This window comes from Zonotrichia leucophrys, chromosome 3, assembly GCF_028769735.1.
Source record: "Zonotrichia leucophrys gambelii isolate GWCS_2022_RI chromosome 3, RI_Zleu_2.0, whole genome shotgun sequence".
NCBI lineage: Eukaryota > Metazoa > Chordata > Aves > Passeriformes > Passerellidae > Zonotrichia > Zonotrichia leucophrys.
In genome coordinates, this window is record NC_088172.1 from 75,440,889 (window position 1) to 75,465,219 (window position 24,331).

At 56.0% G+C, this 24,331-nt stretch overlaps 1 protein-coding gene across 7 annotated transcripts in view; it reads left to right on the forward strand.

The window, feature by feature from the left end:
- The first annotated feature begins 159 nt into the window (after window positions 1–159).
- The window catches only part of SLC29A1 (solute carrier family 29 member 1 (Augustine blood group)), a 33,729-nt gene continuing 9,557 nt past the window's right edge, over window positions 160–24,331 (forward strand). Inside the window, exons 1-2 of one of the 7 annotated variants that reach the window (XM_064708868.1) lie at window positions 160–391; window positions 6,235–6,383. The gene's annotated coding sequence lies outside the window, so the exon portion shown is untranslated. Of the gene's footprint in view, window positions 392–6,234; window positions 6,384–8,805; window positions 8,927–11,236; window positions 11,297–11,452; window positions 11,536–17,789; window positions 17,886–20,083; window positions 20,286–24,331 lie in introns of those variants that run through there. The other 6 variants (XM_064708875.1, XM_064708876.1, XM_064708869.1 and 3 more) reach the window with 6 other exon arrangements.

The window sequence follows — 24,331 nt, forward strand, 5'->3', positions numbered from 1 at the left end:
TCAGTCCCCCCCTCACACAGGCTTCATTGTCCCCCTGAGGCTGCTGCCGACCCAGAGCCTCCCCTCTCTCCTCCCCTGTGCTGGAACTTGGCCCCACAGCAACCCGCTGACGAATCCTGCCTGGAGTTCCTATGGCAGGAGCCAATTCCTCCCCCCCCCACTAATCTGCCCGTGCATGCAGCCTCCACCTGCTGAGCCAGCGGAAGCCGTGCTCAGCCAGCCCCAGCCAGCGCCAGGGCTCTAAAACCCACTCCGGCTGCAGAGCCCGTAGGGTGGCAAAGCCTTTGCACCCTGGTCCTGCTGCCGTGGGAAATCCCAGTCCTGCTTGGCACCAGGCAGCGAGGAGTCCGCAGGCAGCATCACCTGGCACCGGGAGAGCTGAGCTATCAAGGTAAGGGCAGCGTGCAGGCAGGGAGGTGACCAGAGTAAGCACTGTCCCTGCCGTGCCTTCTTCTGCCAGGCGCCAAGGAGAGGGTCTGGTTCCAGCCTCCCGCGCTGAGCCAAGGTCTTGTCCCCCCTTTCGGCAGCTCGGCGGTCCTGCTCAAGGTCACCCTGCAGCCGGTAGCCTGTGTTGAGCTCTGGGGCCGTCACACAGAGGGACCCCAGCCCGGGTCCGAAGCTTTCTAATCCCAGAGCTGCAGGGAGGGCTCGGAGCCTGACCCCGGCACAGGCGGGACTGAAAGCGGGGAGCAGCAGTGGAGGGGCTGCCTGCCGGCATCCTGCCCTCCTTGCCTAGGCAAAAGGACAGCACGGCTATGACCCCTTCCCAGGGCAGCAGGGCCAGCGGTCTATTCCAGGAAGAGGGGAGACACTGGCGGAAAGCCAGAGCACCGGACATTCCTGTGCCGGAGCTGCGGTAGCGGGGCCACCCCTGCAGCCTCCCGCTCTCAGGTGCGGCCGGTGCAGCTGGGAGGTCAAAGCGGGGTGCGAGGGGTGGGGCACGGGGCCGCAGTCCGGCGGCCGCGGGGCCGAGGGCAGTCCCGGCCCGCCCGCGCGGTGCCCTTGGCGGGCGGGGAGCGCTAGGACCCGGCCTGCCGCGGCCGCCAGCGCTGGCACCGGGCGCCGCGGGACCGGACCGTGCCCTGCAGGCGGCGGCGCCGCGGGAAGGAGCCGGCAGCCCCCGGGGAAACGTGTAAGCGACGCGGCGGTGCCCCGGCAGCCTCGGGTGCGGGTGGGTGCTGGGGCGGAGCGGGGCTCCGGCAGCGGCGGCGGCGCTCGGGGCAGCCCCGGCGGCCGTGCGGAGCGGCCGGCTGTCCGACCGTCCGACTGTCCGACCGTCCGACCGGGGCGCCGACCCCGGCGCGCTCGGCCCCGCTCCTGCCGGGACTGGGTGCTGCTGCCTTCCCTTCCCCTCCCTCTACAGGACCGCCGCGGGACTGGGGAGCCTGTCCCGGGAACGCAGTACCGCGGGGCAAGAAACGCTTCCCCTTTCGCCTTCCCCCGAAACAGCCACCTGGGGACGGTGTTTGGTTACCCTACCCATGGGGATGTCACCCGACCACTGGCACGGCCCCCGCTTACTGGCCCCGTCACCCTTCTGTGTCAGTCCCAGCTTCCTCCGAGTGCTGGCTCCCTCCCTGCCCCACCAGTCACACGTTCCTGTATGGCCTCGGGGGTGCCTGCACCACAGGGAACACCTCCAGGGAGCCCTCCCCGTTCTTGGGGTTCCTGGGGCTCTGCCACCGCTCACCTCCCTCCCACAACAACTTCTACAACCCCATTGGCCTCTGGCAGGCCCTTTGTCCGAGTAGCTGGGCACTGTCCCATGACCCTTTCTGTTTGTAGGCTGACCGCTGGGAGCTTGCCCTGCCCGCTTGCACCATTCCCCATGCAGGTCCTTTCTCCCCAGGCACCATTCCCGGGCTGCCCTCGGAGTGATTTGGCCCAGGGCAGAGGTCCTGGCTGCATTCTGAGTCCGAGGCATGGCCCAAGGCTTGTTTGGAGGAGCCTGACCTCGCGTGCAGGCAGAAGAGAGGTGAAGGAACAGACAGAGCAGGGTTTGTAACAAGGCTCTTGACCCACATCAGTCCAAATCACTGGTGCCTCTCAAGGTCAGGGCACTGCTCTGCTGCCCCTGTAAAGGTCTTAGTGCAAGAGGTTAGAAAACAGGGTCCCCCACTGCTGCTTTTTGTCCTTATCCATTCAGTGTCCTGGTGCTGCCCTGGGAAGGGAGGGAGCAGGTGCTGTAGGGGCTGAAATGGATCAGAAAATGTAGAGAGTGAGGGAAGCTGGCACAGCTGGCTGGTAGGAGATAGTGAAATTTATTAATGGTCCTCTGGCTTGTGCACGGGAAGTGATGGAGGATGCGATGGAGGAGCACCAGCTGTGCTGCCCTGTTTTCTGCACAGACATATAAGTCCTGCCATTCCCTGCCAGGAAATGCCCAGAGCATCCCTGAAGGCAAGCTGGATGTCTCTGGGACCAGCAGGATGGGAGACACCCAGCAGCAGTGGCAGAGAAGCCTGTCCTCCATCCGAGCAGGCAATCCTGCCCTGAGCTACCAGCAACAAGACCCTGTAGGGCTCTCCAGAAAGCTAGGGGTTTGTGCAGCTCTTTTCTTTCTTGAGAAGCCTGCTTTTTTGCAGGAAACCCAGCACCTCTGTGACTGCAGATGCAAAGCAGGGCCAGCAGCAGCACTGCTGGGAACTGCATAGCAGCTCAGCTCTGCTGTGAAGCTTCCCAACTTTACCATCCCAGGACTAGCAAAAGAACTAGCAAAAGTCAGAAGAGACCTTCCCACCTGCTTGCATCCTCTGGAGATGGCAGATCCTGTGTGGAGAGTGGAGAAAGACAGGGGTCTGCAGCTCCTCCCCAGAAGAGGGATCTTTGTGGGAAGCCAGCCACCGCTATTGTCTGGGCTGACTTTTGTCATCTGGCTTGCCAGAAAAGAGATTTACTGGGTCTGGGGGGCAGTGTTAGAAGAGCAGGCTGTTTCCCTGGAGACTGAGTCCCTATCAGCTGAGGATGGATGTACCGGATAAAGCCTGAGGCCCCGAGTCCTTGGGAGGGTAGTGCCAGGAGCCCCTCTTGTCCCTGAGGCACTGGGTCCCTGGCACAAGGCTGCTCCTGGATGTCTCACAGCCCAGGAGCAAGGAGAGAAGAAGGCAAGCTGCCTTTTGGGAAGTAACCTATGCTGAGGAGGTGCACTTCAAGCCTTTTCCCATCCCATTCCTGTGGAACTTAGGGTTCTCAGCCGGGGACCAGCCAGAACTCCTTCCTCTGTGGCCTGCAGCTGAGCAGCAAGCACAGCCCTGCAGGACAGCTGCCGTGCTCAGGGTGACTGTCACAGTCTTATGTCCTCATGTGATCCATCCTGGCCCTGAAATCTGCTTCCTAACGCTATCCCTGCCCTTCTGCACAGTGTGTTACCTGTAAGCAACCTCTCCTTCTTTAAACCACCTTCAAACAAAATGTTCCTGATTCTGTCCTCGGACTTCCCTGCTTACTCCCAGCTTTCCCATCTCCCACTCATCCCCAGTCCTTCCATGGGTTAGCGCAGCACACACAACAAGCCCACACTTCGGCGTGCCCTGTCCCACTTTGTGCACTTGGCTCCCAGTGCCGTTTATTCCCCCATCTCCCTGCTGCCGCTCACTGCCTCCTCATCCTCATGGTGGATGAGGATGCTCACCCTCGTGCTCAGGGCCGTGCCTGCCCTGCCCGAGGGGTGGCTTGGGATGCCTCTCCACCGTAGAATGCCAGACCCTCTCCCACCAGCCGCCGGCTCGCCACTGCTGCCCTCCCTCCACGCTGCTTCCCCTCGCTGGCTCCCGCATTCCGCGGAGCCGCTTCAGCCCGCGCTCGGCTAATTCCTTCCCCGCGCGCTCCCCGTGCGCTCCCCGTGCGGTGCTCCCGGAGCGCCCTCCCGGTCACGCCGCCAGGCGGCAGCGCCGGCCCGCGCCCGCCGATGAGTTTGGGGGCTCAGAGCCGAGCCGGGGCGGCCCCGAAGCCGCTCGGGATGGGGCGGCTCTGCAGAGGGATTGGGAAGGGGCCCGACGCCAGTGCCTCCCCCAGAGACAGGCAAACGCTGCCGCGCTCCCCCGCAGCATGGTCGCGGGGCGCTGCAGGCTCCCAACCATGTACCCCAGCCCCTCGTGTGAGGGGTGCAGGACGCCCCGAGGTTCCCTCCTCCCTGGTCCGTGCCAGAGCATCCTCTGCCCACCGGTGGACTCTCGGCTTTGCAGAGGGGGAGGGCAGTCCCAGCGGTACCCTGGCAGCTGGGCTGCTGGTCATGGGTTTGGCCTGCCCTTCTTTTGATGTCCCATGTTTGTGCTCCACTGGGTGGCCTGGGGGCCCCGTTTCAGCCTGGGAACCCGCGGAAGCATGACTGGCAAGGAGCAGAAATGATGAACGGCTGGTACTGTTGGAAGCTGTGGGAAAGGGCCCTCCTGGAGACCTCCCTGGGGGATGTTTGGGAGCATTCAGCCGCAGCTCCGCTGCTGATTCGCCCAAAGGGGAAAGCATGACTGGATGGACTTAGTCTCCAGACAGGATTTAGTCAGCCCTGCCAGACATTTGCACAGAGCGGAATTCCTCCACGCCAGCCAGCAAATGTCGGGCCAGGCACGGACCGAGGTTGGCATGGCTGGGAGAGCTCCTGGACCTGTGTTTGGAGCCCTCATCTCTGCAGGTGGCTGTGTGCCATGGTCCCTGTGGTGCCACGGAGTGGCCACAGAGACTGCCCAGGGAGCAGGCTGGCTGGGAGAACAGGCAGGCACCTGGGCCCTGCCCTGCCAGGCAGGGTGGGCACACTCTGGCTGCAGCAGCATTCCCGGAGAGCTGGAGCATGGCTCTGTCTGCTGCCACCAAGATGCCTCGGGGAGGCTGATGGGGAGCCATGGCTTCAGGCTATCCTCCAGAACTAGCATTCACCCATCCTACAGAAAGCCACCCTGTGCCTTTTAGATGGTTCTCAGAAACCCTGGGAGTCACTGGGCACCTGGCTCCACTGGGCTGTGGATGGACTTTGTCAAAGGGGGACCGGGACCACACAGCAGGTGCCACCCCTCTTCCTCTCACCTGGTTCCCTGGTTCCCAGCAGCGCACAGCTCCCCTGCGGTGTTTTACAAGTGTGGCTGAGTGCCAGCCACTTCTTTCTTAATGGCTGTGCTCCATCGTGGGAGACTGGTGCTGCCAGTTAAGGAGGAGGATATGCCCCCGGCACTGCTTCAATGGGCCAGATGACCTTGGCTATAGAGTGGCTCCCTCTGCCAGCACCGGCTCCATCCTCAGCCAAGGAGACCTGGAGTGACACCATGACAGGGTGCTTGGAGTGGTCTGTGCCCTGAATGCCACAGGGTGTTCCTGCCTGCCGCTGAGCCAGGGGTTAACCCTGCCACCCCTGGTACAAGTGGGAGCCTGAACTGTGTGTCTTGAGTTTATCCAAGTCTCAGCTTGGGCCCTGGCAGGTGGAGACTGCCTGCAGTGAGGTAACTCTTCACCCTTGGCCCTTGGCGGCACAGCTGTCACTCAGTAACTAGCACCCAGCAGCTCAGCTGCTAATTGGTACCATTAGTCAGTATTTACTCCCTTAATGCTTGTAGGAGAAAGCAAATGGGCAGCTGGAGCTCAGGAGAGGGCAGCAGCAATGCAGGGAGGGAGGCAGAGGGATGGGGATGGAGGAGGGAAGGATTGCCCGTGGAATGATTGTGCCCAGGAGCTGGTGAGGATGGGAGACCCTCAGATGTGATTTGGGCAGAGGGGCTTGTGTCCCCCTGACTGAAAGCAGGGAGATGTCCTGTGTCCCAAAGATGCTGCTGTTCCACTGGGCAGGCTGTCCCTGCCTCCAGCAGCCTGAGAGGGGGCTGGAGCTTGACTGGACCCCACTGTGCATGCCAGGTCCCAGGAGCCCTGTAGGCACCATGGGCCCCTTGCTGAGCTGTGTCCAATCAGTGGACAATGGGGTTTGTTTCTGCTTGCCCAGCTGGAAAACACCCATGGCCCTGCCACTGGGCTGGAGGCGTGTGGAAGCCCTTCCTTGTCATGTCTCCAGACCATTTGCTCACCAGGGCTGTGAGTGCTTCAGATGTCACGGCATTGCAGCTCAGTGCTACCAATGAAGGGTGATACTTAGCATGGGGAGGTGGCAGGGGCAGCAAGGGCCTCCGTCTCCCCTGCCTTTCCTGGCAGGGTTTCACCCGGGCTGCTCTGCTGCTGCTGCTGGCAGCAAGGTCCTGCTGCCCTCAGGCCACTAGTGAAGAAGTCACAGGCAGCTGCCTGACTTTATCCCTGCAGGTCGAGCCGTGCAAGGAAGCAGAGGGAGGACAGGATGCTGGAAGTCTGCGTGGCTCCCTGCAAGCGGTGATATGCAGCTCTGTGCCACAAGCAGAGTTCGGGAGGGTACTGCAGCCCGCTCCTTCCCCCAGCAAGGCTCAGGCCAACAGGTGAGCATGACCTCATCCCAAAATACAGGGCAGGGCACCAAGAGCCCAGAGATCAGCGTCAGGAGTCCTGCAAGCAATGACTGGAGATCTCCCACCCCAAAAAGAGTGACAGCAGCTCTTCAGCCAGGATGCTGCTCCAGGGCCAGCCAGGACCATCAAGGGAATAGCAAAACTAAAATGATCAGTCCCCGAGCCACTCGCTGACCTCAGCAACAGGCTGAGATGCTTTGTTGGCTATCAAAGCATCCATGATCACTGCAGTCTTGTTATAACTGGATTCCCAGAAGCCTGTAGTAGGTTTTTTTTCCCTTATTAGCTAATAGATTAATAACCTGCTGACACTTGACAGAGGTTCAGCATCTTCTATGTTTCCCTTCATGTGACTAATTAAAATGCCCCTTTTCCCCCTTTCCCTGTGCAGCTGCCTTGTCACACATGCAGGCAGTTGGATGCAGCTGCTAATCTGTTTGCCATTCCACTCCTGCCTGCCTGCTCTGCCTTTCAGACATACTGGCTCTCTGTTTCTCTGCTCTGGGGCACCGAGGGCCAATGCAGAGGCTCTATGAGCTGACCTGCCCATGCCTTCCTCTGGAATGGGGCAGGCAGCATCCAGTGGAGGAAAATGCAGTCGGTGTGGATCATGCTTACAAAGGGAAGGGTGCTTTTGCAATAGAAAGGAGAGCTGGATGGCATGCAGCACCCTGGCCTCAGCTCTGCTGCTGGCTGATGGCCTTGCCGTGCCTCAGTTTACCCTGTCCCTAGCACAGGCACATTACAGGGAAAGGGAAATCTCACTGCAGAGGAGGGCTGGTGGGTTAATTAATGTATGGTTGCAAAGTGCTTGCAAATCTCCAAGGAAAACGGTGAACGTGGGTGCCAAGTGTAAAGGATTCTGGAAACATTAAGTGCCTGCAAATACTGCCTAGCTCCTCAGGCCCTAAAACTCTAATATTGCCCAAGAGGCACTAAAAATATTCCCTTAGCTCTTATGATGCAATAACCTCTGCCTGGAATAAATCTCCCTTTTTGCTCTTGCTTTCCAAACCAGCTGTTTGTTTGTTTTCCCCTTTTTGGATTTTACAGCTTTAGTTAAAGCAGGGAATTGGTACAAGGGAGAAGGGGTGGGGAAAAGCAGCTTTTGTGAAAGGTTTGGCGTGAAAGCAAGCGTCACTGAAGGGAGAGCTCTTTGCCTGTTTGTTCTGCCTGTCACAAACTAGCTGTGAGCAGAGCATACAAACTGGGCTCCAGGTGACGGCATCACAATGCCTGCAGTGCATGTGTGAGTTTTCAGAAAGAAAACTCAAAGGGCTGGGCAGCTTCAGCCCCACCAGCATGTCCATGGGACTCCCAGCCTCATTTATGTAAGGGAGAGGCTTTGCTGGCTGCTTTCCTCCCTTGCTTTCTCCCTTTGCTCTGGGGAGTGCAGCCATCTGCCAACAGCAGCAGCGTGTTCTGGCACTGAGCTGCTGCTTTGGGGATGGAGAGGGTGGGAACAGAGCAAGCCCCCAGGCCCCACTCGAGGCTGCCTTTTCTCCTTGCCCGAATTACACAGGGGAGAAATGCCCAGCTCTGTGGGTCATCCAGTGGTGGGCCCAGTACCAGGGCTGGGCAAAGCGCAGCTGTTTCCAGTTGGGAGCAGAGACTATTTTCGTAGCTGTTTGCTGTTTCTAGGAGGTTTGTTATTGTACACACAGAGGTGAAGATGATAACATGAGAGCCGCTAGGGAGCAGAGAGTTCTTCAAATGCAACACCTTTGCCAAGATGAAGCAAGGCCACTTGGCCCTGTAGCAAAGAGCTCATGTTTTTGGGGCAATAAATGAGTTGTTATTGGCTGTGCAATTTGTTACCTTCCCATGTACCGTAGAGGAGGTGTCACCCCTCTGAAAAGGCGTGCTGCTATTGACATTACACAACCCAAGGACTTGCATTGCTCTTGGGAGCAGCTGAACTCCCTGAGGGGCTAAAGTGCCTCTATGGAGAAGAGAACTGTGAGCGAAATGTCTCCTGTCCTGCAGCAGCCAGGGCTGGATTTTAAAGGACGCTCACTCTCTCCCAGACTTAGCCTGCTTCACCCCACAGTGTCTTGCTTGCTCCAGGTCTTGTGCCTGCACAAGAGAAGACACTGTTAGACCCTGTCCTGCAGGCTGGTGATGGGTGGGGGCACAGGTCTCTGCAGGACAGCAGCCAGCAGCCGGTGCTGTGCATAGGAGCTGGAAGCCGCCCCTGTCCGTGCCTCCCTGGGGTCTGTCTGTCTGTCTGCTGGCCTCCTGTCTGCCTGCGGTCACCAGTGGCTAGGACACTGCTCAGCGCTAATGGATTTCATCCCCCATCTCCAGTGAGAGCGTCTCTGTGGAGAGAGGTTTGATTCCGGTGATTGGGGAGTGGCTGTGCAGACAGGACCAGAGCTGCAAATTAGAGAACATTTAATCCTGTGCTTTGGTGCTGGTAAGTGCTACAGCCCTGCTGCTGAAAGCCTGGGGTGAGGCAGCGGCTGCACCCGCCCTGTCCTGAAGGAGAAACTTCCTGGAATATCCACTCAAAGGTAAATTTTGTGGTGTTTCTCCTCCCGATGGGGTCCGAGGTTATAATGGTTGAGGCTGAGAGCCTTGTCCTGGCTTCTGGAGCCACAAGTGTCAGTTTGGCTGGGCAGCGCCCGTCTGGACCCTGGGCTCAAGTTCCTGGGGGAATTGGTTCTCACAGCTTTTAGTCTGTGCTAAAGTTGGAGCTTATTTAGGAAAAAAAAATTGTAGAGATGCTTAAATGTTAGCTCATGCTGCTGAGCAGCAAGTGTGGATATCACAAGGAGAAACACGGTGCCCAAGCTGCTGTGGCATTCATGTTCCAGGGACTACTAAGGGGGCTTGTGGGGATCTGTGGGTGACAAAATGGCACATCTCAAAGCTAGAGAGGAGGTGACATAAGACATCCCAAGGGGATGATCTTGCTTTGATGTTTTGTTTGGATTTTGCAGAGAAGAGGGGAGATAGGAGAGGAGGCAAGATGGGGAGAAGAGAGTTCTTGTCTCTGTTGCAGCTTACCCAGAATACTTTCCAGATCAGAATGGCTTACAGAAAGGGGGCTGAGAAAAGGCAGGCCCAAGGCTTGGATCTGTCATTGCCTGGGAGATGCAGCCTGGGAGCTTTAATTGGAGATGAGAGCTTTTAAATTTAATTTGATCTGATATGGATCTTAAATTTAAGGAAAGAGCCTCCTGTTGTACTATCTGGCAGCATTGTCTGCGCTCTCCTCATGTTGTTAGGGTACCCTGCTACCTGCTCCCAGAAGCCCATAACCATGACAAATATCCATGGCCAGTGCAGAGGGAGAGATCCAGCTGCAGAGGCTGCCTCTGAGCAGATCAGTGGAGAGGTCTTTTCCTCAGGGTGAGACTCACAGTGTCTGTCACTGCTGCAGATCAGAAAGTACCGGTAGCTGTCTCAGCCCTGTTACCACTGCCTTTTTCTTGGGCTTTGAGGACTTCTTGCTTACGTGGTAAGATTTTGTAGGTCTGTCTTAAAATACAAGCTTGGTGCTTGGATTTTGCAGGAAGATGTGTGTTAGGGATCATCTTACTGAGAGAGAGAGCGTGAGAATGAGAATCTGCCAGAGCTTTTGGGGGTGTTTTAACTTCTGGTTTTAATTTCTAACCCAAACTGATCACCATCTGCAGAGAATTTTCTGAGGGTGTTTATTAATGGAACAAATGTTTTAATAGTCAAAGCTGCTTCAGGGACTTTCTGGTGCCACTGCCTGTGCCTGCAGAGCACAGAGAATGGAGAGAGCCAGCCAGCCAGTTCCTTTAAACACCCAGCTACATTAAAAAAAAAAAAAAAATTCTGTCACTGTTTAACCGCACAGATATAAGGTTAAATTCAGGTGCGTTCCCCTCTGCTGGGGGACAAAGTACCTGGGGAATCCTCCACGTTTGCACTTCAGCTGAGCAACATATTGTGATCTCAGCAGAGTAGATATCAGTTCCGGAGAGATAGGAACCTGGAGGCAGCAGCCATAAGAAACTAACGTTAGAGTTTGTGCCTGCCCTTTGGATACTGAATACACACAGTACTTATATCCTGCAAATACAGGGGATTGCTAAGGTGCACAGGGCTATGCACATTGCCTGCCATCCTGGGTAGCACCACCGGGAATACACAGTGCAAAAAGCTGTCTTCAATCCTTTTTGTGATTTATAGAATCGCAAATTTTGGGTTGAAAGGGGCCTTAAGGACCATTAAGTTCCAATCCCCCTGCCATGGGCAGGGATGACACGCACTAACTCAAGAAAGTTATTATATATATATATATATATTTATACACACACACATATACACATGTATGCAAAGCATCTTTCTGAGCCTGATGTTACAGCCCTTGGTGCTGAAAATAAGGTGCTTTTGCATATATATATGTGTGTGTGTGTGTATAAACACGCATATGTATATTTGTGTGCCTATATACATACATCCATATATATGTTTACATATATATGGATGTATATATATCTATGTATAGCTATATATATGTGGTATATAGGTATATATATCACTCCCTTATGTGGTGACTGCCAGCAGAGTGTTTTTGTCTGAATTAGAACGCAGCATGGGGCACAAGTGAGGAACTGGAGGCCAGTTCACAGTCCATTTAGAGCCGTAATTTAATGCGTGGCTCCCTTTAGAGCTGTAATATCGACTAACGCACGGGCATTGAGACAAGCGCGGTGCTGGGTGCGGCTCGGGAGTTAGAGGGCGCTTGCTTTGCGCTCCCTCCCCGAGGAGCAGCGGGGCGGCCCGGAGGGTTTCCCGCCAGTGCAGGGGGTGGGGATGGGAGGCGCGGAAATGGGGGGAGCCAGGGCGGGCGGGCCGCGCTCGGGGACGGCGGCGGAGCGCCGGGCGGCGCGGGGAGCGCGGCGCAGGTGGGTTCGCCCCGAGGGGCGCACGGCTGCCGCGGGGGAGAGCGGCTCCTCTCAGCCCTCTTCTCCCGGGGGCCAGGGGAACGGGGAGCGGGCGGGAAGCGGGAAAACCCGCCGCCTCTCCCACGCGGGAACCGCGTGGCGCTGAAGGCGGAGTTTAGAGCGCGGTTCGGAGGCGGCGGGTTTCCATCCGCGCCGGGCACAGAAGCGGAGGCAGGCAGCGGTGCGCGCTCCCGTTCAAGGTACTGGGTCAAAGTCGCCGAGCTTTTGGCCACCCGGCCCGGCTCCCTGCGAGGCTCCTGGCGGCGTTTCAGAGCTGCCTTATGCGTGGGGAACCTTCAGAGGGAGCCGGGGGATTCCCCGAGCGCAGGACTCGGCGGCGCAGCGTGCGGAGAGGCGGCGTGCGAGTCGCGGCTTGGGGGACCGGGCGAGGGGTGTGCGATGCGTAGATGCTGCTTTTCGGGGAGGGTCCTTCCTGGCTACCTTGCACGGCAACTACAAATCCCCTCTCGCAGTCACTGCCGCGGGGAGAGCATGTCATTTTGGGGATGCGGAGCGGCCGGCACGTGGATCTGGGGATGCGGAGCGCAGTGATGCTCTGACACCTGGGATGCAGGACTGCACCGAGGGGATTGTGCCGCGGTCCTGCGGCTGCAGAGGTGCACATCCGTGCCGGGGGGTGCATGTGCACGGCAGTGTCTGCCAGCCTGCCTCAGCCGCGGGTGTGGGGGGACCCGCTGGCAGGTGCGTGGGCACTGTGCCATGTGCTGCTGTGCGAGAAGTGGGGCAGAGCCCTCTTGGCTGGCAGAAAAACTGCTGGGTCGGGGTTGCCCCACGTCCTGCTCAAGAAAATCCTGCCTGTTGGCTGTGGGATGATTTTAGTGAGTGTTTCTTTCCATTCCTGAGTAAACCGTCAGCGTTAATGGAGAGCGGGTCCAGGCAGAAGTGCCAAGAGCTCCTGCGGAGCCCTTTTGTGCTGCCCTCCTCCTCACCTCTGTAGTTAAATCTGAGGCTCACACCCCTGCTAGATGCTAATAGTGCCAGACCAACACAGTCCCTGCCTGTACTCAGCAGCGCTCCCATCTGCCTCTCGGGAATGGGCTGTGGAATTGCAGACTGTGTGGGAAGGCAGCAGCAGCTAAGCCCTTGAGCTGTGGGATCGCAGACAAGTAAAGCCTGTGTCCTTGATCCCAGGGCTAGGGGCTGCAGGAGGAATTTGTGCAGCTGTTGGCCACAGCTGGATGCACTTCCCGACTGCTCCGAAACAGAAAACAACCCAATGGCCCCTCAGTTGCCTGTTGTGAGCAGACACAGTTGAGGGACTTGTGTGAGTGCCGACATGGGAAATCCCACTCCCCTTTTGCACTGCATCCCGGCTTGGTGACATTGTTCCCACTCACCAGCACCTGCAAGCTGCTGGACAGCCTCAGGCTCCCTCGAGCCTGCCTTCTCTACAAAGCTGTCTCAGGATGTGACTGTGCAGGGATGCTTTTCCCTTGGGTTCACTGGTTGTCTTTGTGCAGCTCATGGGCCATTGATGGTGTCAGTCCAGTGCTGACACCACACATATGCCCCCCAAAGCACTCCTGCTCCTGCCATTGTTCTTTGCTCCTGGAAAAGACAGGTAGGCTTGCTCTTGGCTCACCAAAAAGCTTTTCAAGGAGCAAAGGCACTTTCTTCTCAGCACCAAGGGCTCTAACAGCAGCCCCAAAAGATGCTTTGATGCATCTTTTCAGGATGACTTGTCCCTCCACAACTGGTGCAGACAAGAGGTAGAGGCTGTACCAGATACCTGGAGTGAGGAGGCTGAAGAAATTAGCTTCAGCTTAAACCAGCAGATGTGGCACCAGCACACAGGACAGTATGGTACCTCCGTCCTGCAGTTGGCCCTCTTCTCCTCACCAAGCTGCATAATTAACTACTGGCATCAGTTGCCCAGCATGGCATCATGGCATCGCTGCTCTCATTATCTTGGGCTGGGAGGTGTTAATGAGCCTCTTCCTCTTTAAAGATGAGCCATGGGCTTTTTTGTCGCCCTGGCCTGACCTGTCTTACTCTTTGTTGTGGTATGGGGGTAAGCCAGGGTGCGGAGGACAAGGCACGCGTTCACCCACTCCTGTGCTGCACATTCTTCACTGCCCAGCTTCCAGCTTCATTCCCAGTTCTCCTGGCAGAGGCACGGCTTAGGGACCAGCCCACTGGGAAAGAGGGAGACCAGGATCACCTGTGTGTCCTGTCCAAATGGGAAAGCACCAGCCACTGGCTATAGGAAGCCAGCAAACAGCTTCTGGTGGTTTCCATGGGACACGTGAAGATCTTGGTTGTTTTTGTTCAGTACAACATCCAGGCCCTTGGCAAATGTTACGGAAGCTGCCAACGCCCGCTCTCATCCAGGGAATTCTGTTTGCTTGTGGTCCTTGCCAGCTCCATACTGACCCCACAGTGTAAAGCTTGCTTACATTCCTGAGCCTTCCCAGCACTGAGCTCTGGCCTGAGACCCCTCCCAGCCCAGCACTGCTTGGGGCTGCAGGACTGCCAGCTCTCAGTGTCTCATCTCCATGCTGACTTGTGCTCAGCTGCCAACAAACTGAGGCCCAAAGCACTATGCAAAATGAGCTACAGGCATGAGCTGGGCAGGAGTCAGGGTTTTACTCACCACACAGCTATCTTTGATTAAGCAGCGCTATAAAGACTAATTTCTTCTTAGGTTAAGAGTGTGCAAGACGTGAGATGGGGAAAGAAGTGTGCAGAGTAGGGGCAGAGCTTGGATGGGTTTGGTTACAGCAGGGTGTGTGGTCTGGAGGGACTCAGTTCCCCAGCTGAGGCCGCAACACATCTTCCATTCCATCTTCCACTCCAGATTCCGCGGACCTAGCTGGGGAGTGGGGGGAGGCTGTATATGGGCTCTGGGGTCCCTATGTGAGAGAGGAGCTGTGATGCTGCATGAGGAATGCATCTGAGGATTGTTGTTCCCGTAATACAAGGGAAGCTGTTGCGTAGGAATAACACTAGTATGTTCTTTGTAATTTCGTTGCTGATGGCAATGGTCTGAGAAATGTCCCTGTTGTGACATTTTGGTCCTGCTCTGGCTTGGAGCAGGCTTTTTCCTGGTTTTGCCATTCCTCAAGAAAGGGCAGGCTCAAAGCTCTGTGTGTGTGGCTGTCAGGCACTAGCTGTGACTCAGATTGGTGAGCCTGGCATTCTGGGTGCCGTGCTCAAGGCTCTCTTTCAGCCTCTTGGTTGAGCCGTGGGAGAGCACAGTCAGGCTGCGTTTCCAGCAGACCGACTTTCCCTGGGGCCAAAAGGGAGCAGAGGCCCACTGCCTGCCCATGGCTCGTGCAGAAGCTGTCAGCAGGAAGTCAGGCACATTTCCGCAGAGCCCGCTTGCTTCTTCCCATCACACGACTGCCAGAGAGACTTGCTTTAGTTCATTTCCTTTAGGACTAGTCTGATAGGAAGGCACCTCGCTGTGAAATTTCCAGCTGGAAATTCCTGGAGTGAGCAGACCAGGAAGGTGCAGAGGGAGGAGGTGAAGAGCAGGGCTTGGAGGGACGTGACTGGGTGGGCAGCAGCAGTGGGACTGGAGGGTTATGCCAGCCTGCTCTAGCCTGGTACTGAGGTTCAGTCAGGGCAGCAGGACTGTGTCATCAGCCGTGCTGTGCCAAGGGCAAGCCATCCATCCACCTGAACGTTATCTGTGGCCCCAGACTGGCACTGAAGTGGCTCCAGCCTCCTGCAAAGCTGCTGGAAAGAAGGGTTCCTGCCTGGGTTGCCCTGCTTGGTGTCTCCTCTGCTGCCCAAGCTGTGGCTCCAAGCATGGTTCTCATCCCTGCCTGGTTCATTTTGCCCAGCACCTCCAGCTATAGACACAGTTACACCTGTGGCTGAGGGCCTGTTCACCTGGCTCGAGCCCATGAGCGCTTTGGAGTTTCACTGGAGTTTTTGTGCATGGCCATAGTAAACCCTTCATGAGAGAAACTCCCCTGTTTTAAGCTTGGGGATAACTCCTGGAGAACAGCCAGGGAGGAAGGAGGGTCTGGTGGCAGATCTGGCTTCTCAGTCCTGCCCGAGGCTCAGGGTTGAAGGAGATGCCAGCCTTATCTGTCTTGCCTGCTTTGCCTGTGACAGGTGGTGTAATTTTCTGGCCTCAGGACCAAGTTGGAGGCAATTGAATTTTTTATCCTCCCTTAGCGCTGTACTCTCATTTCCCTGATGATACTTGCTCTGGACTGGACTTCAGCCCCCACAAGAAGACCACTGCTGCAAGAAGCACACAGTGCATGGTGCTTTCATCCCATCAGGGTCTGTAGGTGTTGGGCTGTGGCTGAGGTTGGGTGGGTCTTCATGGCGTCTTGGCAAGAGCACAGGAGTGTTATCCATTAACCACAGGAGGATGCAGACCAACAGCAACACAGCCAAGCTATTATGGAGTGATCCACCCTACCCTGCAGCTTCTTCTTCCCATCTTCACACCCTCTCCTCGTGGCAACACACACAAGGCTGGCATGTTTGTGTGGTGAACCATGTCAGGACGCTGATCTGCTAGCATGTTTCTGAATAGGGCTGGAGGCAGCAGCTGTGGGGTGCCCACGTGGTGTGGGTCAGAATCCGAATCCATGCCTTGCAGGGGGATGAGGAAGGTGCAGAAGAGCACTGCACTCCCCCTGCCCGGTCTCTGCAGCTGGGTTTGCTCCAAAAGCGAAGCCTTTGACCAGAAACAAAACCCGGCATCAGTAAATAGCCTGGCAATTGATCCTCAGCACACAAGTGTGCTGAGCCTCCCTTCCTTCCCTGTGGCTGTGAAGGGGATGCAGGGTGTCAGAGGGACTGCTCCAGCAAGACTCAGGCCCTGGGCTCCCTGTCACCTGGCATCACTGTGGAGGTACCTCAGCATCCACCCAGGCATGCCCTGACACCTTGCCAGATGGCCAGCTCACCCCAGTGGAGGCTGCTGGAACCTTGGGACTCCCAGCAGGGTGTCTAGAGCCGCCTTCATCTCCTCTGCTGCCCACATTAATCTGGGGAGGCTCAGGGGCTTCTGGAGCTTGCCAGCCAATGCCAATGACTGCAAAGTGGCATTTCCACAAGAGCAGAGCACTCAGTGGCTCTCATGCAGAGATTTTTGTGCTTCCTTGAGACATCCTGAGGATGCCCAGGGTGCCAGACAGGCTGCGATACAATGGCTGTGGCACACTGGGCGGTGGCTGTTTGCACTGACGTAGCAGCACAGGCTGGGATTTGGAGGGGATGTGACTTGCTCTTTCCCAGCTTGTGGCTGGGCTTATTATTGTTGGTTATGTGTGAGATTCTGTTTTACGGCATTTGGGCAGACACAGCAGTCCCCACCTCCTGTTTACTCTCCCCGCCTGATCCTACTTGCATAAAGATTTTCCTGTTTGCCGCTGTTTAGCCAAGGCCAGTGCCAAGGGTGGGAGGTTTGGGCTCTGACTTATTTGCTCCGAAGGAGGTGACTGCCTCAAGTCTTGCTTTGGTTCCTCAATCCTGCCAGGCTGTTTGGGGAAGCTGAGTTATTCAGGGAAGAGGGTGCTGGAGATGGTGCTCCTGCCCTGGCTGTTTGCTCCAACTCCTTTGCTCCCACCACATCGCTGCCTCCTTGGCTTTCCGCTCCTCGCTCCACAGATCGTGTGTTGCACTCACAGCTCTGTTGTGTCTGCCACAGAACAGGGATATGAAAACCCAGCTCTCAGCAGGCAGCATCTTCCCTGCTGGGAAATGTGCAGGTGTGTGTGGCTCCTCTAGTCCCTTCATCTCCTGGGACTTGTGGGGACGACCTTACCCCACTCTGGAAATGGCTGCAGCTTTGGAACTGAGTGGATTTGGCACAAGCAGACCCACATGGGGCATCCATCCCTTCTCCTTTTGTTTGTGGGGATTGTGGGGTGCCCCTTGGCTGGCACAAAGGAGGTTTTTGAGGTGAGGGCATGTTAGACACTCCCTGTCTCTTGGAGTAGAGCCAGTGTGAAATAGCTGCATTTAGCATCTATTTCGGGATTTGTAAGATGCTGTGGCTGTCTGGGCAGTGAGCAGGATCTTGGCAGGACAGGTGGCTGACAGACAGACTGCACAGGACCCTGACAAGTCCCAAAAGCTGCTTCTGTGCTCACCATCCTCTTTCTCAGTAGGACTGAGACATTTAATGCCAAAAGCAGCGGTCAGCCAGGGCCCCTCTTCTGAGCTGGCCTGCAAGCAAAAGGCCCCTTTGGTCTGTGGGGACCCAAAATAGCCCATGTATTTCTGTCCTGGCCACTGGGACATGCAGAGGACAGTGCCAGCCTCGACTCACCACAGGCCAGTGGTGGTTGGCTCCTGCACGTCTGTCCCATCCTCTGCCAAGGGGGCTGCTGCTCAGTGGGGAGGAATTTCCTCTCTGAATTTTGGAAGCTGGGGAGACAGTGACACCAAGGGAAGATTGTGTTGTTCTGGCTCTGGTTTCGTTTCTCTGTCCTCCACTAAATTGGAAACAGCTGTGCAGCCCAGACCAGCCTCCAAAAAACTGAGGGGGAGCAAAATGATCTCTGCTCCTGGGCCAGTACCCCAAACAGGACTCGCAGCCTTCTGCTGGGCTCTCCAGGTACAACAGTAAGGTTCACTTTGCCCAGCCCTGGGGATGCTCTCCCACCTTCTTGGGGGGCAGCAGCTCAGCAGCTCGCACTGGGTTTGGGCAGCTCTTGCCTGCTGAGGGTCCTGCCAGTGCTGCGCCTTTGAATCTGGCTCCATCGAGGAAGGAGCCAGAGCTGGAAGGACAGCTCTGTCCTGGGAGGTGGAGGTGCCCTGGGGTGCAGGGGGTGGCAGTGGGCAGGGGGTTGCTGCAGGCAGGTGCTCTCGCTGCTGGTTGGCTGCTGGCTTTTCCTGCTCTTCTAGAAGCATCTCTGTTTTGGGGACAAGAGAGTGAGGACTCAGATTCTCCTTGGGGAAAGCAGTTCCTGTAAAGTACAGGATGGCATTTGGGGTGGGAGAGTGGTTGAGTTGAGCCCTCCAAGCCCCTTCTGCCTTGCCCCTCACAGCAGGACTGTTTTGAGGACCTCTCAAACAATGTAAGCTGTCCCCATCCTTCTCCTCCAGACCCTCTCTGCAGGCTTCTCCATGCTCAGCTCCCTTATGTTTTTCCTGACCTGACTCCTTCCTGGGTCTGCCATCTCTGAGCTCAGTCCTGTAGCCAGCAACATGAAGCAATGAAGGGGGAATCATCTCCACTCTACATCCCAGCACCCTAGGGCTGCCAGTGGCAGGTGGCCTCCTGCAGTCCTGCTCTTTCCCTCTGGTTCTGCTCCCCAAGTGGTGACCTTGGGGTAGCCATGTGTTGTTGGTAGACATGGCCCTACCGAGCCCAGGAGATGGCAGGCTATGGAAAAATTCATCTCACCCCTCTTTCATTCCTCAGCTGTGGGATTCTATCCACTGGGTTTCCTCCCACATATTCAGTGAGTGCTTATCTTCAGACTTGTCTGCCTAAGAGCTGTTTTGCTCTCAGCCTGTTTTGCTGTGTGCTCCTCTTTCTGTGTCTCACCTTTGTTCCCCTCAGCTGCAGACAGGAGGGGGAAGTGGGACATGGTCCTGTAGGCTCAACCCACCCCTCTGACCTGCTTTAGCTGCTGCCCAAGGTGTGGCCAACCAAGATACTATGATGCAGACAGAGACAGGGATTCCTCTTGAGCAAGCATGAAAGCAGGGAGAGGGAAAGCTGCTAATGCAAAAGAGGTGCTTCTGGCAGCCACATCCCAAGGGGTCTTACCTAAGTGCTGTCCCAACCCACCAGGGAGCATCCCTCCTCCCACCTGACTGGGTGGAAATAAGGACCTGCCTGAGGGCCGGCAAGAGCCATAACTGTGCCTGGTGTTGTGCATGGTTGGGATTGTCCTCTGTGCATGGCTGTCCTGGCATGTGGTGGCCTGTGCCACTACTGCATCAGGACCCAGGCTCCTCCATGCAAGGAGGACCCGCTCCAACTCAGGGCTGCCTCTGGCTGCTCCTTGTGCCCCCAGATGAATTTTACATTAATGATATCTGGTTGTTCTCCCCAGGTGCCCTGTAAGGTTTTCTCCATTTGGAAGCGGAAACGTGGTTTCCTGCCATTGTGCTTCTTCCTGCTGCAGCCCCCAGATCGATTGGAGGGAAGTACCCCTTCCTCCAGCACTTCCCTTCCCCTATGGCCCCCAAGCAGCAGCTCCATTGGTGAGCCTGGCATCCCTGGGGACTCGGACCAGCCCTGCAGACGTGGGCTGTGAGGGTCTGTTGGCTGCAGAGGATTGCTGGATGAGGCTGAAGGTCTGGGGCAAGGCATCCCCAGGCTCCCCCCAAACCCCTGGTGGTCCCTCAAGAAGCCACGGCCAGGTGTCATGAGCTTGGTGAGCTGTGCATGCCCATAGTGAGTCACTCTGTGCCCCTTCCCACTCCTTGCAGCTCCTGGAGGTGCTGAAAGCTGCCTGGAAGCACCATCCAGGTGCTGGAGATGGTTTCTGCCTGGGCTTGGAAGCCTCTGCAGCTGCACTGAGTGAAGCCCTGAGCAAATCCCTCCCTCTGCCCTTGGGAGAAAGGGTCTTTTTTTTCTAAATTTCCACAAATAGAGGCTGAACCTAGCCCTGGAAAAACGTGTCTCCTTCCACAGCCTCCCAAGAAGCAGGTTGGGCTTGTGGCTTGGAGGGCACAGTCCTTTCCCTGGGGAGAGCAGCCTGAGCAGGTGCCATCAGAGAAACCAGCTTCTTGGAAGAATCCTGTCTCTGCAAACAGTTTCCTGAGATCACCTTATCTCTCCTCTGCTGACGCCTGCTCATAAATGACGTTGTCCCCTGCTCCTGCCCTTCCCCAGGCGCTTGTATCTCCTCCCGCATCCCCAAACTGCCGGCCCTGGAGCAGGCAACACCTCAAATATTTGTGGCGCTTTTCCTACCTCTGCCAAGGCTGCATTGTCCCTGCATCGTCCTGTGGCTTGAAGTGACAAGGAGCAAGGGGCTGGGACCGCCCTGCCCTTCTGGTAAGCTTGTTGTGGTGACATTGCCATGTCCCTCTGCAGCGTTTGTCCATCTCTGCTCCTTGGGGGGATTTCTCTGGCCAGGGACCAGATTGCACCAGGGCTTGGGCACTCACTGTGTGCTGAGGAGAGAGGTGTGTGGGTTCATCCTGGGGCTGCCATCGATGGGGTTTGACCAGTATTAGTCACAGCTGGGAACCCTCTCAGCTGCCCTGCTGAAGAGGTGGATATTCAGGACTTCCTGGGACTCAGTAATGGTCTGACAGGGATAGTCAGACAGCTGGGATAGTGCCAGCTGTGCCAACTGGGGTAGTTTTAAGACTGGCTCTTCCCTGTCACTGTCCTCTGCCCTCTACCGGCTGGGAAGCCCTTCAGGGAGAGTGCTGGAGTTGCTGAGGAATTTACTGCCCAGGATCACTTTACCTGCCTGGAGCAAGGGCCCCCAGGGAGCCTCTCAGGGCTCCTTGAACTCTCCAGATAAGGAACTTCAGCCTGGTTGGTCTACAAGTTCAAAACACACCAGGGCTGAATGCTCCCCCTGCGCCACCCGGCATCTGAGATAACAGCTAGTGCTGGGAGCAGGGTCAGAATCCACAGCTGCTGCTTGGTGAGGAGTTTGTGATCGCTGCTGGTGCAGCAAGCCTTAAGGCAGGGGGGTTTAGAGGTGCCTCTTCTTTTGTCCATGGAGGAGCGAAGGGAGCGAGATAAAATGGGTCAGAAACATTGCCCAGGGACCCTCATTGTGTGGGGTGAGGGTGCTGCACAGACCACCTGGTAAGAGGTTTTTTTTCTGCTGCCCAAGCCCTGGCAAAGCAGAGAACTTCGTCTGCAGACAGCAAATCAAGGGAGAAAGCAGAAATACCTGCTCCCTCCTGCTCCCCTGCTAAGCTGTCTCTCAGGACGCAGGCACGGCGTAGGGCTGGAAGAGCAGATGGCATCACAAGGCTGTTTACTGAGAGGCAGAGAGGACAAGAAGAAGAGGAAGTGCTATCAACTTGCTGATGGGAACAGCCAAAAAGCACTCCAGGACGAGGAAACCTGCTGCAGGATATTGGATGGATGAGGGACCAGAGGAAGAGAGGCCATAGCAGAAAAGACAGATGAAGCTTTTACCTCACTGTTAGCTCTGCAAGAGCCTGAACAGTTTCTTCCCCCTTTCTTTGGGGAGCTCCTCAGAGCAGGGGAAAGGTTAGAAAGCAAAGGTAAACAGCAACAAGTGTCTTGGGTCAGGCAATGTTCCCCAGAAGGAAAGGGAGGGTGATGTGGCTGGTTGTGACTGTGGCCCCTGGTCATTCATTTGCAACTGCTCCAGCCCCAGGGACTGGGAGGAGGGAAAGATATGACGTTATTTTCTAAGAAGGGCTGAAGGAAGTTCAGGGAAAGCCAACTGCTGAATCTGCTGCATGTCCTGGGTGTCTGTGCAGGGACAGGTGGGGAGGCACCCAGGACTGGAGCAGCACTTCTTAGGGAGTCTGGGCTCAGAGTGCCCACGCTGCTTCCTCCAAAAAATTCCGGCTTTCAGTCTAGTTCTTAAGGGAACTTGCTGGTCAAGAGGGAAAGTCCTCACTCTGCTCCAAAATTAGTACGAAAACAGGAAAGAGAGTGTAGGAGTCAGCAGTCAGTTTTTCCAGAAAAAGGAGATCTTTGCATTGGTCAGATGTTTTTTCAACATATTTTTGAGTGACCTGGAAAAGAGAATGAGCAATGAGATGACAGGGCTTTGCTGAGGTGATTGGATTACTCAGGTTCATGGGGACAAGTGCCAGCTAGGAGGAGCGCTGACAACCATTACACCAGGCAACTGAAATTCAGTTTAGATAAATATCAAGTGATAGACAAGGAGGGGAGGGAAGAAGCCCCAAGTCCACAAACAAGATTATACACTAAGCCAGCCATGAGCCGGCCACAGCAAGGCCTAGGGCGATTTCAGATAACTCAGTGTGTATGAAAACACACTGAATCATCTTTCCCAGTTACAAAGCAGAAACAAAGCAGGAAAGCTTTGTGCCACTCTTCAAATTGGGGTATCACCCCCACACAGTCCCTATGTGCCCCCAGCACCAGCATCTCTGTAAGGATCGAGAGGAGCCAGGGAAGATTTGGAGAAAAGCAACAAGGAGGACTAAAGGCATGGAGCCATGCCTGAATGACTAAGTGAGCTAGAATTTCTGTTTGAAAAATGTGCTGTTGGGTGGATACAATCCAGGTCTGTAAAGCAGCCACTCCAGTGTTCATCCACCCTTTGATGTTGAAGGCAAGGGAGCCCTGGTGAGGCCCTGCATGTGGGGAGAGCTGCTGCCCTCTCTCAGGAGCTCCTGAGCTGAAGGGGGAAGCAGGATTTCACAGAAGTGAAACCCACCATGGCTACAAAACACATTAACATAATCTCCCTTCCAGCTCCGAGGCTGGGGAAACAGTTGGACAGTTAGTCCACACTCATGCCACATTTACTCTTTCCTAGCATCTGCTTTTGCACTCTGATGGAGACAGCCTTTGAGCTGGACCAGCCTCTGCTTTGACTCAAGGCACCTGCCTACCCTTGCTTTGGGAGAGCTTGTTTTCATCTCAGCCCCACAGCAGTGCTGTGCAACTGCACACACTCATCTGTCTTGTGAAATACAAGCGTGTGTCCTGAAGGTGGAGTTGCCTGCAGCCCAGCACAAGGAAGGAGGATCCCCAAGCAGTGTGGTCAGAGTTCAGGCACGCATATGAAATCTCATGAAACGGGGCCGTCTCGTAAGTGTTTCCTATCTTCAGCTGAGTCATGGCCACCAAGGTTTCATGTGACCTGCATACCTGCGCTGGGCTTGTTCTGTGCCTGAAGATAAACCTGGAGGGGCCCCTGGATCAGCCTTCCTGCCAGGAGAACTCTGGTGTAACCCAGTGGGCGAGCGGACATAGGGGATGGGGTGAAAGACTGGTGAGGCAACTGGTCCTGTCCCATCTTGGCCGTGCTTGGAGGAAGTACTGACATTATCCCTGCAAAATGATCCCCTGACAAATGGTGCCAGTAGGACACGAGGTGCTTGCTGGTGAATCTGCTGGAAACCCCTTGGCTATGGACTGCCAGGACACTTCTACACTTGGTGTGGTGTAAATGGCTTTTCTTTAAAAATGTGGTGTTTCTGGGTACAATTCCATGGTGTCATAGCATGCCTACATGGCACGAGGGAATTGCTCAAGTGGGAAACTGAGCATGCACCATGCTTACCCTTGATGAAGGCAGCAGGAAAAGGTGATGTGGGGAAAAGGAGAGGTATGGAAGTGTCCAATGCCAGGTGACAAATGCCTGCCTGCAGGTGTGGCTGTCCTGCAGTGCGGGTTTTTCTGCAGAGGTTAGGCAGTTTTGGTGACAGCTGGCCCTGCTGTCAGCTCCCTGGGCTTGGCTGCCAATGGGGCTGCACATGGCCACTGAGGGCGTCACTCAGCGTCTGTCACAGTCTTTGTGTGTCACAAATGGGCAATTAAAATTGTGCCATCTCCCGTTTGTACCTGCTCAAATGTTCTAGCTTATGGTTTGTTAAGCCCACTCTTTGTGATCTTGCTTCTTCTGCTTAGACATCACTTCCATGGGGTAAGACAGACTGCTCTATGCCCAGGAAGAAAAGGGATGTCCTTAGGCCAAGGCCCCACATTTCTCCTCCTTTTCTGTGTCCCTCAGGATGCGCAGCCACCAAGCTGGTGGCTGGGCTAAACATCAGCAGACTCCTGCAGGGGGCAGTTGGAGCTGTGCTGTGCCAGCTGGAAGAGTGGCATCTGTTCCACATCCCATGGGCAGCTCTCCCCAAGTGGGAGCCGGGTTGTCACCTGTTGCTGGTGTTGGTTATGTAACATTTCTGTTTGTTGTAGGGTTCTTTGTAACAGCCAGCAGCTGGAAGTGTTTCCTGCTGTAATGACTGCTGCCCTTGGCAGGCACTGTCTCTTTGTGGAAAAAATTAGAGGAGGCATTTAGGAAAGTGAGACAGAAAACAAACAGAGCAGGGCAGGAGACTGCAGGGCTGCCAAGGAGGCTGGGCTCCTGACACAGGGATGTGGGCACGCTCCGGACG